This window comes from Macaca nemestrina, chromosome 3 (assembly GCF_043159975.1).
Source record: "Macaca nemestrina isolate mMacNem1 chromosome 3, mMacNem.hap1, whole genome shotgun sequence".
Taxonomy (NCBI): Eukaryota; Metazoa; Chordata; class Mammalia; order Primates; family Cercopithecidae; genus Macaca; species Macaca nemestrina.
In genome coordinates, this window is record NC_092127.1 from 56,692,475 (window position 1) to 56,706,416 (window position 13,942).

The window sequence follows — 13,942 nt, forward strand, 5'->3', positions numbered from 1 at the left end:
AGAAATGTGAGAATGGACTAATATGTTTAGCATGAAAAATAATTTTTAATTCTTTATTTGTCATTTATTCAGGAACACATTTAATTTTCATGTACTTGCATGTTTTTGAATGTTCCTTTTATTTTTAATTTCTAGTTTTATTTCACTGTGGTGAGAAAAAGATACTTGATAATATTTTGAATTTTAAAAATTTCTTGAAGCTTTGTGTGTGTGTGTGTGTGTGTGTGTGTGTGTGTGTGTGTGTGGCCTAGCATATAGTATGTCCTGAAGAAGTTTCCATGCCTCAATATGAAGAATATGTTGTTTTCTGTTGCTGGACAAAATGTTCTGTAAATGTCTGTTAGATCTATTAGGTTGAAAGCACAGTTTAAATCCAGTGATTTTTTTTTCTTTTTCTTTTTCTTTTTCTTTTTCTTTTTCTTTTTCTTTTTCTTTTTCTTTTTTTAGATGGAGTCTTGCTATGTAGCCTAGGCTGGAGTGTTGTGGTGTGATCTTGGCTTATCACAATCTCTGCCTCCGAAGTTCAAGCAAATCTCCTGCCTCAGCCCCCAGAGTAGCTGGGATTATAGGTACGTGTCACCACATCTGGCTATTTTTTGTATTTTTAATAGAGATGTAGACATGGGGTTTCACCATGTTGGCCAGGCTGGTCTTGAACTCCTGACCTCAAGTGATCCATTTGGCCTCCCAAAGTACTAAAATTAACAGATGTGAGCCACTCTGCCTGGCCCTGATATGTTTTTATTTTTATTTTCTTTCTAGATAATCTAGCCATTGCTGAGAGTAGGGCATTTAAAATCACTATTATCATATTGGAGTTTATCTCTCCAATTATATGTAATAATATTTGCTTTATATATGTGGGTGTTCTAGTGTTGGGTGTATTTGTATTTATAATTGTTATATCTTCCTGATGAATTAATAATTTTATTATTATATAGTGAGTGACCTTTTTGTCTTTTCTTCAGTTTTGACCTAAAGTCTGGTTTAATGGATGTTAGTATAGCTACCCCTGCCTGTTTTTGGTTTCTGTTTGTGTGGAATACCTTTTTATATTCTGTCACATTCAGTCTGTTTGTGTTTTTACAGACAAAGTTTATTTCTTGTAGGTAGCATATAGTTAGGTCCTGTTTTCTTATCCATTCAGCCTATCTATGGTTTTTAGTTGGGGAATTTAATCCATTTATATTGAAGGTTATTACTAATAATATGTGAGGACTTACTCCTGTGATTTCATTAATTGTTTTCTGGTTGTTGTGTGTACCCTTTGCTACTTCCTTTCTCTCTTATTATATATCAATATGGCTTGTTTTTCTGTAGTGGTAAGTTTTTATTCCTCTCTCTTAGTCCTCTGTGTATCTACTCTACCAGTGAGTTTTATATTTTTGCATGTTTTCATGAAGATCATTATAGTCCTTTTGCTTCCATATTTAGGACTTTCTAGAAACTTTCTCTTAAGACTTGTCTAATGGTTATAAATTCCATCAGTTTGTGATTGTGTGGGAAAAAAACTTTATTTTCTCTTTCATTTCAGAAGGATAGTTTTGCTAGGTATAGTATTCTTGATTGATAATAGTTTTTTATTTTGGCACTTTGAATGTATGATCCCATTATCTCTTGCCTGTAAGAGTTTCTGCTGAGAAATTTGCTATTAGTCCAGTGGGGCTTCCCTCATATGTGACTTGATGCCTTCCTCTTGGTGGTTTTAGAATTTCCTCTTTGTGTTTGATTTTTGAAAATTTCACTCTCTTGTGCCCTAGAGAACGTCTTTTTGGATTGAATATATTTGAAGCCTTTGAGATTTCTGAATCTGGTGTCCACAATTTTCCCAAGATGGGAAGTTTTTAGCCATCATTTCATTAAATAGATTTTCGATGCCTTTTCCCATCTCTTCTTCTCCTGTTAATGCCATAATGCAAATATATGCATTTTTAAAAAGATGTCCCATAAGTCCTGTATGCTTACTTCAGTTTTTATGTTTATATTTTTATTTTTTTCTATGACTGGGTAATTTCAAATGACCTGTCTTCAAGTTCAGAGATTATTACCTCTGCTTAATCTAGTCTAGTATTAAGGTGCCTAATGTATGTTTTATTTCATTCATTGATTTCTTCAGCTGTAGAATTTCTAGTTTGATTCTGTTTTATGATATCTATCTCTTTATAAAATTTCTTTTTTATATTTCAAACTGTTTTACTGATTCTATTGAATTGTCTGTCTGTAGTCTGCTGTATCTCACTGAGCTTCCTTAAGGTCATTATTTTGAATATCTTTTCTGGGAGTTCTTAGACTTCTTTTTCTTTGGAGGATGTTATTGAAGAGCTATTGTGTTCCTTTGGTGATCTCACATATCCTTACTTTATCATGTTTCTTTTGTCCCTGCATTTTGTCTGTATATCTTGTTCAGCAATTGACTCTTTTAAACTTCACAAGTGGCTTTCATAGAGAAAGACTTTCACCTGAAGTTGGGTTGTTCTGGTTGAGATAGGTATGGTGACTCCGGTAATAAGTAGATACAGTGATATATTCTCCATGCAGCTTCTTCAGCTGTGATCAAGTCAGCAATAACGGTGACTATCTCAGTGACTTAGGCTATAGAAATATGTGGCAGTGGCAATGAGAGTATAAGTAGTTAAAGTTCTTGGAAGCAAGGGATTTTGGGGTAGTCTTATTTTTGTTTTCTCCAAAATGAGGAGACTCAGCAAAGAGGATCCCTCCTAGTGTTAGATCCAACATGGCCTATAAGTATCCGTAGTGGTAATGGGTTCCAGGTGCATGTGCTCATAGTGAATGTGGAGCTAGAGTCTTAGGCTTAAGATCTTACAAATCCATTTTGGTACCTGAGTGTTGGGGTGAAGTTTCACTCTCTGTGCAGGGTTTACTGTAGATTGCCCAAACAGCCAGGATCTGTGACTCAGAGACATCCCCTAGCAGCTCAGGCACAGATGGCCAGGTTGTGGTTGTAATTCTGACTGTAGAGGACAGGGCAGAGTCTTGGCCTGACTCCAGGGAAGAAGGTGTTCTCTGAAGGTTTGGACCTGATGAGCAGAATATTGCTGCAAATTATGAATGAAAGCCAATAGGACTCAGTAACAATTTATGTCCCAGGAAATGAGGCACTGTATGTTGGTGACTCTAGGCTCTTAGATGGTAGAAATTGGCAGTATTCCAGACACTTGTTAGGCCAGGTGCAGTGGTAGCAAAACCCTAAAATGATGGTACACAGCTTGCGTGTGTGAGCCCCGAGTGTAGGGAGCAACACAACTTGACTCCACTCCCTAGAGAGAGACAAGTCTCAGCAGCTCAGACTCTAGGAGGCTAGACCAGCTTCAATGAAGTGGAATGCTAGCATAGTTTGCCCTAGAGGGCAGTGTTTCTCAGCTCAGCCACTGATCTGTTTCTCTGGGATGTGTGATACTCATCAGCTTAGCCGTTAAATGTGCGGCTTCTCAGCTCAGCCAAGGCACTGGGGCCAATGTGCCCCTTCAGCTCAATCGAAAGCAGTGTGATTATTCTTGGAAGCCCAGACACCATTTCCCTGGGATGCATGGTGCCACGTAGCTTAGGCAATGGAGTATGTGACTGCTCTGGGCATCTGAAGCACTGCTTCCCTGGATGTCTGGCACTGCTTCAGCTCCAACACAGGGGACAGGGGATAGCAACAAATGGGAGAGGCATATGAAATAGCTCTATCAAAGCACCATTTCCCTGGCAGGTAGTGTGTGACTTCAGCTGGCGTTCTATGGGGCAGGATTCCGCAGCAACTGGAAATGTTTTTTTGGAGTCACTCTGCCAAATAGCTATTTCTTTTGAGAGAGAGCTCACAGATCCAGCTCAAGATCTTGAAGACAGGGTGCAGCAGTGACTGGGAAGGGTAGATGGAGAAGTTCCACTAAGGCACTGTTTTCCCTGAAGGAAGTGTGCAGTTTCAGCCTGGGTGCTAAAAGGCAAGCCACAGTCACAACTGTTAGGGGTAAGTGGAGAGGTTCCACTGCCACTTAGCCCCACACAGAAAAGTGCCGTAGCTTCTTGCAGCTTGGGTTGGGGTGGTTGAATTACTGGGCAGGGGTGGTTCACTGACAGCTTAGCCTCAGAAATGAAAAGGCACAGTAACCACTCACCCCTGAAGCAAAACACGCATCAACAGTAGTACCAAATCCAAAACAGTGTAGCGCAGTAGCCATGAGGGCCACTGGTGGCAGGATACAGGTTTACTCTTTCTCTCTGGCTCACACAACTGTATGGACCCCTGGTAGTTCCCTTAGTTGAGCTTAGTGCCTATGAGGACTGCAGGGGACCCCAGAGGTGAGGACTATAGGTGTCCAAGATATTGAGGGGTAGCTGCTGGAATCTTCTTGCTTACCTTTTCCCCAACAGGGAGAAGTTCTTCCTAGTTCCCAGCTGAGCCTGGCTGAGAGATGTGGTAGTGGAGCCCAGGTGTATCTTTTCATTCTCTCTGTGGCCATCCTGAGTTTCTGTGCTCATAAATTTTTGTTACTCCTTTGATATACTCTGGTGCTCTCCTTTATTTTTGTCAAAAGGTAGTTGGATATTTGTTATTTTGGCTGACTTTAGTGATAGAGAGCAAGCTCTACAGCTTTCTAATCACCTGTCTTTCTGACATCAGAACTGCATAACAGGTATTGTTACCTCCATTATAGAATAAAAGGAATTCAGCCTCAGATATGTTACATAACTTCACTGAAGTTACACAGCTCCTCAGTGGCAAAACAAGTATTCTAATGTAGGTTCAATATCAAAGTTGCAAGTTTTTTTCCTACAATAAAATACCTTAGAGTTGGACAATTATCAGTAACAAGTTTAAAACAAATATATACATTTTTATTAAATCCCATTATATTGATGATGTGCCTATTTGTTTCAGTTTATTCAATAAATATTTATTGTCTGTTCCACAGAAATTTTAGAGTATACACGAGAGAGACATAAAATGAATGAAGGATTATAATACATTGTAATAAATTCTGAAATGCCGAGATATAGGTATTGTGGAAATATTTTAAAGGAATGTCTAACTCAGCAGTGTGAGAATAATGTGTCTTACGCTGTGATGTCAAAAGGGTCCTATGGCTGCCATTTTTAAACTGAGGGTCACCTGGAAATGATTCTGAATATAAATGCAAGAGTTCCAATTTTGAAAAGCAATCTAAAGATCTTGTAAATTATGCTAAAATTTGTGGAGGTTGCAGGGGGAAAATTGGCTTTAAATACTTTTGAACAAGGTATATCCAGAAATAGCTTTCTACTTTGCAGGATCATTACCAACACTATATAAAGAATGTCTTTGAAAAGGGAGAATCATTGTATCTTTTTCCATTATGCACGTGAAAAATTAAGTCAAAGTAATATAAAAGAAATAAGAGACTGGAAAGAGCAATACTTTTGTGGTAGTATCGAAAGAACTTTGCTTGGGAGAGAGAAGAAGATTAAGAAGTACTAAGGTTAAAAATAGAGCCTTAAATATTCCATTACAGCTCAATTCATATATTAAGCTTACAGCAGTATATCCAGTTAATTAGGCTGTTAATTTGATAAGCATGGCTGACTGCAGTTTATTTAGAACAAACTAATAATGATTTTGCTTATTAAGGATGGTTTAAATGTATGCAGAAGAAAAGGAGCCGGTGAAAGGGATGCAAATTTGTATCAATCAGGGTTCCTGGTGGCAAAGCACCGGTAAATAAAACTAAAAAAACTAAAGAAAAAAATAATTTATTGAATAGGCAGCAGACAGTTTATAGAATTTATAGGTATGCAGAACAACTATACTCAGAAAATGGGCAGGGCCAAGGGTGCCTGCTCATCAGACGTGCTCAAACAAAGTCAGTCTTGCCAACTCTCCCCTTCCCACATACATGCCCTAGCAGTAATTAAAGTATAAAATACACATTACATTTTGAAGACTCAGTATGATAAAATAATGTAAAAACATCACTTTAATAATTCCACATTAATTATATGTTGAAATGATAATGTTTTGAATCTATTGGTTTCAATAATATAATCTTAAAATTAATTTTACTTATTTCTTTTTGTTTCTAATTTGGCTAGTAGACATTTTAAAATTAAATAGGTGGTTTTCATTTGTGTCTTATATTTACATAGGGTAGCATTGTCCTAGAGTACTAGCTGGGGTCTTGTGTGAATGTATGTGAGTGTGCAGGGAAAAAAAAAAAGGAATTGATTCAGAACTGACAATAGCATTGAGTTGCAGCATTGGGTTACTGTCTTTTTTTTTTTTTTTTCCACCCAAATCAAGGTCAGTTTTATCATCACAAACCCTGATTCACCTGTTGGAAGACAAGAAGAGTGATGCAATAGAATAGATTTGAAGATATCAATAGGAAATAGGTATAGAAAAGAAGAGATGAAGGGAACAAACTTGCATTTGGAGTGATAAGAAATTCTAAGCAATATGTGTGGCTTGGTAAAATTTTGGAGTTTGCAATTTGTGTAATTCTTGTGTTTTATTGACATATTTTTTCGTCAAATTAGACCAAAAACTAAATGAAATGCCTGCCAAAACATACAAATGATGTAAAAAAGAGATAAAGCCAGGAGTCATTTAGGTTCATGCAGCACAGTTAAAAAAACATTCATTTATTTATACTGTTGCATTACACTCACATGAATGTGTGAAAGGGAATTGAAGACAGTGTGTGCTAAAAATAATAATAATAATAATAATAATCCTGTTAGTTGTTGTTATAAGCCTTGTAAGACACCAAATAACATACTTGGTAAAAGAAAATATTTTAACTGTTGTGTGCAAGACGATTTGATTTTTTTCAACAGCAGTCAAAGCAGGAGCAAATGCTGACCTGCTGTTTCATGCAATAGATTCCCGTTCTTCTTGTTAAGCCCATTAAACTAAGAATTGCTGAAGAACGCAAATGTCTTGCAAGGGACAAAGTCCATTTGAGCTTATAGTTTTGCCTTAGGCCGAAAAGGAAAGGAAAACCCTTTCTACACTTTCTAACCCTATGTGGTAGTTATCTTGCTAAAAGGGAAATCTTCTTCAAGCAATTCCCAATAAAGAATGTCATTATCTCCAGTGGCTCTTTTGATTATTCTGCATACCAATCCATCAGCCAGTTTTCTAGAAGTTTCAGAGATGACTGTTAATGCCAGTAGCAATTATAAAGAAAACAGATCCTCTAAAAGCAACAGTTTGATATTTGTTCCTACAAACTGCCTTTCCACAAATAATACCAGAACGTTTTCACTCTTAAAAGCTACAGCAGACATAAAATAAAATGATTGTGTTGACCAGGTGATTGAATCAACTGTCATAGGCATAGAATGCTGGACTAATATTTTAAGAGAAATATAATAAAAACCATTTAATAGATTTAAATACTGCTCAGTTTTGAAAAGTTAATAAGGAGAGAAAGCTCTCTGTTCTCCAAAATATTTTCATTGTACATTTCAAAGTAGATGAAGGTTAGCTTTAATTTGTTCCTTTTAGTATCATGGCTTTCTGGTTTATGTATGTAATCACCATAAATGAAGTAAAACATAATTTCAGGCCTCTAAATATTAAAGTTTAAATAAATAGCTTTAGATAATACACAAAGTATATTCTCTAATTATGTAAATATTTGCTGAATTGACGCACCATTAGAGACCATGAACTTTCATAAATAAATGAAAAGATTCATTAGTCCCTATCCAGTCTAGAGTTACAGGAATCTTACTCTGAGACAGTGGTGTGAATTCCTACAGTCTCCAGACATGAAACTTGTAAATCCCAACACTTACCTGACTAGTCTAAAGCAAGTTACCATAGAATATCTAAGCATATTTACAGCTTCAATGGCAAATGCTGCTTTTTTCTGAATTGAATAGTAGCTTCTTTAATGTAGTTCATATAACTAATTAAACCAAGTTCAGTGCCTGTAACTTCAATTATATTACCATAGGAATCTAGGTATCAACATTAAGACATTTTCTGTATATAGTATACGTGTAAAAGCAAGCACACTAGACCAGAGACAACAATGGGACTTTGCACACATAAATAATAATGATTAAACATTAAATTCCCACAGAGGCCTTCCACATGCCTTGCACTCTGCTAAATCCTTTTATATAACTCATTTCATCTCTAAAGCTAAGTGTGAGCTGTCATATTTTTCATGTATACAGATAATCGCACCGAAGCTCAAATTGAAAACATATGCCTGACTTTGTATAAATGCTCTTTTCATTACAAAACTGTGCATCTCATTATTGAACTCACTAAGAAATTGATAAAAGAGAAATGAATAAATGAATGAAGGAATGGATATAGAAATTCACTACTGTGCATATTGTTAAGTTTTTACATATTTCTGGCAGTTTAGAAAAATGCATGTCTAAGACTACTATTTACATAAATAGTATCTAATAATATTTAACTATCTTTTTGTTTTATGACATTCATTAGTTTTTAACAAATCTAACTATAATAATATATTTATTTATGTTTTTAACCATTATTTCGGTTCAGGAGTACATGCGCAGTTTTGTTATATAGGTAAACTGAATGTCTTGAGGGTTTAGTATACTAATTATTTTGTCACCCAGGTAATAAGCATAGTACCTGATAGTTTTTTAATCCCCACCCTCCTCCACCACCCACCCTCAAGTAGGCCATGGTGTCTTTGTTCCCTTCTTTATGCCCATTAATACTCAGTGTGTGACAACATAATTTGGGAAATAATCTTATTCTATTTGTTTTAGAATATAGAATATTAGCCGCCTTAGATATATTACTTATAGTAGTTAAAACATTTCCTGTTAATGCTGAGAAAAAACAGTAATGTAAATAAGAAAATAAGCTCTTTTTGTTTTTGTTTCTGGATTCATGCTTTAACATGTCATAAATCATGATAAACAACATTTTTAAATTTTTTTGCCATCACGAGATTATTTTTTCTTTTAAAAAATATTTTGTATTTTTAAACATTTTTTGTGAGTACATAGTAGGTGTATATATTTGTGGGGAACATAAGAAGTTTTGATATAGGCATGTGATGTCAAATAAGTACATCATGGAGAAAGGGGCATCCATCCCCTCAAGCATTTACCCTTTGAGTTACAAATAATCCAATTACATTATTTAAATTATTTAAAAATGTATAATTATTATTGACTATAGTCACCCTATTGTGCTATTAAATAGTAGGTCTATTCATTCTTTCTAATTTTTTTTTGTACCCATTAACCATCCCACCTCCCCGACAACACCCAACTACCCTTCCTGGACTCTGGTAACCAGCCTACTCTCTATATCCATGAGCTCAATTGATATGATTTTCAGATCCCACGAAAAGGTGAGAAAATGCAATGTATAAACACATAAAATATTATAAACACAACCCCAAATATTCTAGCTTCCATTAAAATTTTACTTTATATATGATAGGTCTGAATTATAAAGTATATTTTGTTGAAAAGATTTCTACTGAAGTCATAAAGTATGAAGTTTAAAGTATATGATTAGTACTTATTGACACGTGTCTGAATAACCTGTCATAGGCATGAAAATAAATAGGAAGGAATAATACTTTTACTTAATATACTCTAAAAGGTTTTAATCACACTTAAGGACAAATGTAACATATTAGAATCTGATGAACATATTTGATTTTTAATGCTTGTGATATATTTCTTCAATTTAAGTTGCAAGCTAACTTTCTCATATGGGCTTGCATATTGACTTTCAATCATTTAGTAAGAAAAAAACTATAAAAATGGAAATATTTACGGTAAACATAGCTGTAATTTTGTATAATGTGCATTATAAATTGATATCCTAATATATCATCTTAAGTGTTACTTCATGTACTTAAGTTTGGAGAATGTAATTTCACTTACTCTATGCCCAAACATATCAAACGAGCTACAAATTTTATTAGCAAAATGCCTAGGCATTTTGTACAAAAATGACATTTAGTACAAAAATGACCGACCACATTACTAAGTGTTTTAATCTAATATGATGGACAATGAATTCACTTACTTGAAGAGTTTTAACTAATATTGTTGATATTTATTGTGTGGCTGAGTCTTACAAGAGCTTCTTGGCCGGGCGCGGTGGCTCACGCCTGTAATCCCAGCACTTTGGGAGGCCGAGGCGAGTGGATCACAAGGTCGGGAGGGCGAGACCATCCTGGCTAATACAGTGAAACCTGTCTCTACTAAAAGTACAAAAAAAAAAAAAAAAAAAATTAGCCAGACGTGGTGGCAGGTGCCTGTAGTCCTAGCTACTCAGGAGTCTGAGGCAGGAGAATGGAGTGAACCTGGGAGGTGGAGCTTGCAGTGAGCGGAGACTGCGACACTGCACTCTAACCTGTGCAGCAGAGCAAGACTCTGTCTCAAACAAACAAAAACAAAACAAAACAAAACAACAACAACAACAAAAAACAAACAAACAAAAGAATGTGTTGGAATTAATTACTTCTGACAATAACAGTATAGCATCTCATGATATACTGATGGGCTGAGGCAGGTGGATCACCTGAGGTCAAGAGTTCAAGACCAGCCTGGCCAACATGGCAAAACCCCATCTCTACTAAAAAAAAATACAAAAATTAGCCGGGCATGATGGTAGACGCCTGTAGTCCCAGCTACTCAGGAGACTGAGGCAGGAGAATCACTTGAACCTGGGAGGCAGTGGTTGCAGTGAACCAAGATTGTGCCATTGCACTCCAACCTGGGCAGCAGAGCGAGACTCTGCCTCAAGGAAAATAAATAAATAAATGAAGGATTATCTCACAGGAAACTCTAATATATATTTTATTAATTTTATACCACTTATTAATTCCATATCACTTTCTCAAATATTACCTTGCTTTCTATATATTTCTGACTTTCTAATAAATAATTAGTTAACTTTCAGGAATGCAAAAATTATTTATTCTCTGACACACAACTCATGCCTTTTGAAAGTCCAGAATGTAAAACAGTCTCTAAGAATATGAAATTGGTACATCCAACTATAAAAACAAAAAAGACACTCTTCTAATTCCCTGCATTTCATCTATTTGAGAAAAAAGTATTTGCCTTACTTACTAAGTAAAATTACTGATCCTTACAATACCCAGCACAAGGTTATTGGCTGCTTCCAATGCAGATAAAGAGAAAGAAAGGAAAAGAAAAATGGAAAAGGAGAAAAGCAAAACAAAAGGTGATTTCAAAGCAGATGAACACATTTTACTACAAAAAATAAAAACATGTAAAATATCCAGCTCCTGAGTATAGACTGGCTCTACTATTTTTCTTGTCTTCACACTTGTGTGGTAGTTGACTTTTCCTGTTGCCATTAAGGCGTTTTCTTTTGGTTTTTCTTTTGTCTTTTTTTTCTTTTATTTCCCTTTCTTTCTTTCTTTCTTTCTTTCTTTCTTTCTTTCTTTCTTTCTTTCTTTCTTTCTTTCTTTCTTTCTTTCTTTCTTTTCTTTCTTTCTTTCTCTCTCCTTCCTTCCTTCCTTCCTTCCTTCCTTCCTTCCTTCCTTCCTTCCTTCCTTCCTTCCTTCCTTCTTTCTTTCTTTCTTTCTTTCTTTCTTTCTTTCTTTCTTTCTTTCTTTCTTTCTTTCTTTCTTTCTTTCTTCTTTCTTCTTTCTTTCTCTTTCCTTCCCTTCCTTCCTCCCTTCCTCCCTCCCTCCCTCCCTCCCTTCTTTCCTTCCTTCCTTCCTTCCTTCCTTCCTTCCTTCCTTCCTTCCTTCCTTCCTTCCTTCCTTCCTTCCTTCCTTCCTTCCTCCCTTCTTTCTTTTTGAGATGGAGTTTCCCTCTTGTCACCCAGGCTGGAGTGCAATGGCACAATCTGGGCTCACTGCAACCTCCACCTCCCGGGTTCACACCATTCTCCTGCCTCAGCCTCCCGAGTAGCTGGGATTACAGGCATGCAACACCACACCCAGCTAAGTTTGTATTTTTAGTAGAGACGGGGTTTCTCCTTGTTGGTCAGACTGGTCTTGAACTCCCGACCTCAGGTAGTCTGCCCACCTCGGCCTCCCATAGTGCTGGAATTATATGTGCGAGTCACCACGCCCGGCCCATCAAGACATTTTTGAGGAGCTTCAGTCACTGACTGCATACAGAAAGAGAAAGGGAGAGGAAGATGGAGTGGGGAAGAGAAACAGATGAGAGACAGAGGAAAAAATAAAGTTTCTGCATCTAGGAGCAGAGGTAAGAAACTTTTCCGTCTACTGTAAAGTTATACTGACTTGTCGTTTTGTGGTGCCCATTAACTTCATATTCAATCAATTTATATGGACTGAAATTAGTCAAAATTTCTTCTAAATTGGCCAGGTGTGGTGGCTCATGCCTGTAATCCCCGCACTTTGGGAGGCCAAGGTGGGTGGATCACGAGGTCATGAGATTGAGACCATCCTGGCTAACAAGGTGAAACCGCGTCTCTACTAAAAACACAAACATTAGCCAGGCATAGTGGTGGGTGCCTGTAGTCCCAGCTGTTTGGTAGGCTGAGGCAGGAGAATGGCGTGAACCCAGGAGCTGGAGCTTGCAGTGAGTCGAGATTGGACCACTGCGCTCCAGCCTGAGCGACAGAGCGAGACTCCATCTCAAAAAAAAAAAAAAAACTTCTAAATTTTAGAAGTACATTTACTGTTCAGACACAGTTTTTGAAAGAAATTTTATCTTTTTCTTATACATTAAAAAGACATTAGTAGAAATTATTTTAGGGAATCTTAGAAATATATCATTCTAAGGTGGATGACACTAATACCATTTTTAAACATTATATGTTTAAATAGAATTTAGCATATTTTAAAAGCAGATATAGATGTTATTATAATAATTATCTTATTCTTTTTCTGCCTTGTTAATTACTGAAAAGGATGAAAAATGATTAATTATAAATTATAATTATATAGTTAAACATTTGATTTTTAAATTCAAGAAAATGTTAAATTTGTAAATAATCACTAGCATATGCTATTAATCATATATATACACATAGGTACGTATATATAATCATGCATTGCTTAAGGATGGGATATGTTCTCAGAAATGCATCCTTATGCAATTTCATCATGTGCAAACATCATAGAATGTACTGATATAAACCTACATGGTATAGCCTACTACACACTGAAGCTATATGGTATAGCCTATGGCTCCTAGGCTACAAACCTGTTGCTGAATGCTGAATACTATAAGCAATTGTAATACAATGAAACAGCAAATGTAGTACAATGTTTGTGTATCTAAACATATCCAAACATAGAAAAGGTACAGTTTAAACCACTGTTGTACATGTGGTTCATAGTTGCTCTGTAGTACATGAGTTTATATGTGTGTGTGTGTGTGTGTGTGTGTGTGTATTTAGGACTATAAGAAATTTTAGAATAATCTTAAAAATATATTTACATTTAGTATACTGAAATAAAATCTAGTTTAAAGGCAACTGTGTTTATTTTACTCAAATGTTTATATGTTTATGTACCACCTTCTTACCCCAAAATTCATATATTGTAGCCCTACCCTCAGTTCCTCAGAATGTATGTGCCTGTATTTGGAGATACACCCTTTAAAGAGGAGATAAAGTAAAAATTAAGCCGTTAGTGTGGGTCCTAATCCAGTCTAACTGGTGTCTGTATAAGAAAAGGAAATTAGGACAGAGAGAGGAACCAGGGAGAAACACACATGAGAAAAACCCATGGGAGAACACAGCAAGAACGCAGCCATGTACAAGCTAAAGAGAGAAGCTTCAGGAGAAGTCACGCCTGCTGATACCCTGATCTCAGACTTCTAGCCCCCAGAACTATGAGAAAATAAACTAATGTTTTTTAAGCCACCCAGACTGTTGTATTTTGCTGTGGCAGCCCCTGCAAGCTAATAGAAGTATTATTCAGCATAGAAAATTTCAGAAATCTACATAAAACTTAACTTCCCATTTGCAGCTCAAATTGCTGAC

General features: G+C 36.1%; 1 long non-coding RNA gene across 2 annotated transcripts in view; it reads left to right on the forward strand.

Moving 5' to 3' along the window:
- The window catches only part of LOC105486074 (uncharacterized), a 127,626-nt gene extending 120,455 nt beyond the window's left edge, over window positions 1-7,171 (forward strand). The window contains exons 6-7 of one of the 2 annotated variants that reach the window (XR_011620526.1): window positions 448-569; window positions 6,281-7,171. This is a non-coding gene — a long non-coding RNA (uncharacterized lncRNA). The remainder of the gene's footprint in view (window positions 1-447; window positions 570-6,280) is intronic. The other variant, XR_011620527.1, reaches the window with a different exon arrangement.
- Window positions 7,172-13,942: the final 6,771 nt, after the last annotated feature.